The sequence below is a fragment of the Perognathus longimembris genome, chromosome 9 (assembly GCF_023159225.1).
Source record: "Perognathus longimembris pacificus isolate PPM17 chromosome 9, ASM2315922v1, whole genome shotgun sequence".
NCBI lineage: Eukaryota > Metazoa > Chordata > Mammalia > Rodentia > Heteromyidae > Perognathus > Perognathus longimembris.
The window spans coordinates 313,407-316,789 of NC_063169.1; positions in this window are offsets into that span (position 1 = coordinate 313,407).

A 3,383-nucleotide genomic window follows, 5' to 3' on the forward strand; every position below is an offset into this window, starting at 1 on the left:
GACACCTCCGGTCCTCTCCTCACCCCTACGTGACACCTCCCGTCCTCTGTCCTCACCCCTACGTGACGCCTCCGGTCCTCTCCTCACCCCTACATGATACCCGTCCTCTCCTCACCCCTACGTGACACCTCCCGTCCTCTGTCCTCAGCCCTACGTGACACCTCCCGTCCTCTGTCCTCACCCCTACGTGACACCTCCCGTCCTCTGTCCTCACCCCTACGTGACACCTCCCGTCCTCTGTCCTCAGCCCTACATAACTCCTAATGTCCTCTGTCCTCAGCACTGCACCACACCTGCCGTCCGCTGTATTCATCTCTGGCTTTGCTCTTCTTGGCACATGAAGGGTCAGGCAGTCGGGATGGCCATGTTGCCCCATTGCAGCATAGCTGTCTCCAGGTCGTACTCTACACAAATGTCTTCCCTGGACCCCGGGTCATCTCCCCCCAGACTTCCTGACCCTCCGTGGGTTCACCTCCCCACCATGCTCCTCACACAGTGAATGAAGTGTGAACTGTACCTTCTCTCCTTTATCGCCTTGCTGTCCTGGAGTCCCCTGCTTCCCTGGCAATCCCTAGAAAATTCAGAATTCAAGGGAATAGCAATCAGAACATCTGTTATCAAGATCATCACCATCACCATTCCATCTGTGAATCTTTATAAGAGAGCAAAATTTCAACCATCTCTAGGAAGAGGGGTTGGTTTTGGCCTCGTGAAAAAATATAGTTGAAGTGGGTAATTTGTTCTAAGTGAAACTGTCTGGATATAATGGGACAGGAGAGAGACAGAGACAGACAGACAGAGAGACAGACAGACTGACAGACGGAATTAGCTTAATTCCATTAACCACCAAGTAGCTGGAAATGGAGCTGTGGCTCAAGTGGTAGGATTTCAGCTTTGAACAATAAAAGCTCAGGGACAGCACCCAGGCCCTGAGTTCAAGCCTCGGTTTTCCCTCTCCAACACACAGACAAAGAAAGAAAAGGAAAAGGGAGAAAAGGAGTGGCAGGGGAGAGGAAGAGGACAGGGAGAGAAGAGGGGGGAGATGAAGGAGGGGAGACAGAGACACAGGACACTCGGGTGCCTTACGGGGCAGGAAGCTCTCATGGCGATGGCAGAAGACAGTGGGAACTGTCAGTGTTTCCCATAAGTGGGGATTCATGCTGCAATCACACATACCAGAGACACCTGATCTCTCCTGGCTTTGCCTTATGTCCTGATGTTTCTAGTACCTACTGCAAGAACCTTGCTGTTGTGTGTGGCCAATGTAGTCGTTCCGTTAACTTACATTTCCTGGGCCAGTTTTACTGGGTGGATTCCCCAAGAACCCAGAGGGGCCTGTGGAAGAGGCTCTGCCAGCAGCCCTGAACACTAGGTGCGTTGGGGCTCCCTGGTTGACACAACAGGACATCGGGGGTGCTGGGGCTCCGTGGACATAACAGGACACTGGGTGCCCTGGGGTTCCATGAGGTTCAGATATCTATGCCTTTGAGAAATGTAGCATAGCTCACCTGCATGACCACCTACCACTTCCCACGTTAATATCACAGTATTGATGACTGTACTTACAACATCTCCCGGTGGTCCTGGTGGCCCCATGGCGCCTGGCAGTCCTTGGGGACCCTAAAACAGAAAGTGGCACACTTTAACTTTGTTGAAAAGACAGACTATTCCTGAATGGGGGGGGGCAGGGAATTAAACCCAGGGCCTCACAATTGCTAAGCAAGTGCTCTAACAATGGAGCTGTGCTCCTCATTCTTCTATTTTTATTTTGTTTTTAAGGTCGGATCTCACAAACTTTTCCCAGGAAGTTCTCAAATTTGTGGCCCTCCTGTCTCTGCTTACTGAGTGGATGGGAGCACAGGTGTGTACCACCGTGACCACCCTGTGCCTGAGCGTCTGTACCACCGTGACCACCCTGTGCCTGAGCGTCTGTACCACCGTGACCACCCTGTGCCTGAGCGTCTGTGCCACCGTGACCACCCTGTGCCTGAGCGTCTGTGCCACCGTGACCACCCTGTGCCTGAGCGTCTGTGCCACCGTGACCACCCTGTGCCTGAGCGTCTGTGCCACCGTGACCACCCTGTGCCTGAGCGTCTGTGCCACCGTGACCACCCTGTGCCTGAGCGTCTGTGCCACCGTGACCACCCTGTGCCTGAGCGTCTGTGCCACCGTGACCACCCTGTGCCTGAGCGTCTGTGCCACCGTGACCACCCTGTGCCTGAGCGTCTGTGCCACCGTGACCACCCTGTGCCTGAGCGTCTGTGCCACCGTGACCACCCTGTGCCTGAGCGTCTGTACCACCGTGACCACCCTGTGCCTGAGCGTCTGTGCCACCGTGACCACCCTGTGCCTGAGCGTCTGTGCCACCGTGACCACCCTGTGCCTGAGCGTCTGTGCCACCGTGACCACCCTGTGCCTGAGCGTCTGTGCCACCGTGACCACCCTGTGCCTGAGCGTCTGTGCCACCGTGACCACCCTGTGCCTGAGCGTCTGTGCCACCGTGACCACCCTGTGCCTGAGCGTCTGTGCCACCGTGACCACCCTGTGCCTGAGCGTCTGTGGAACAGGATGTGACCTTTGCAGACTTCTCATCACTTCATCTTCTATGCTTAATATGGGCATCTCCTCTGGGGATAGCTGAGATGGCTCTAGAATTTTCACGTAATGCTCTGGTTTTACCAGCCGGAGAGGGCTGAGAACCCACAGTGCAAATCTCTCCTTCCCGTCCCTCAGCACTCCTGCGAGCGAGCTCAGAGCTGGAAGCCTAGGCATCTCATGATGCTGCATAATTGTGGTTTAGAGAGAATCCTGATTCCTGGTCCTTCCACCAGCGCCATCAGGGCCTTGGGTTTAGATGACATTGTTTGCTTGTGAAGCTTTTTAGGGATGCTATTGTGAATATGTTCTGAAAAAAGAAGTTTTAACTTCTGTGGTAAAGCAAAGGGTGAGTTTCCTACACCTGGGATACACAAGCCAGATGGGAAAACTGGACAGGAAACAAGGTCCTCAAGAGTGACTCCCAGGCCCCTTTCAAACATGCAGAGGGAGCACTGCCTGTCAGAGACCCATACCTTCAGTCCTGGGCTCCCGGGCCAGCCGGGGGGACCAATGTCGCCGGGGTCTCCCTAAAACGCCGGTGGGAGGGAAAGTCAAGAGTTACTGCTGCTTCAGAGGCTCGCTGTGGTGTGTCCGCATGGGGGACCGCCGGGGCTTACCTTCATTCCCGGGGATCCGCCCGACCCAGGCTCCCCCTGGAAAGCAAGGGACCTGTGAGCATTGCATGCACAGGGCTGGGGCTCCCTCAAAGAGGGTGGCCCTAGGACCTGGTTCAAAACACTTATGGCCAATAAACAAGCAGTTGTTTATTTCACCTCCTCTACCTT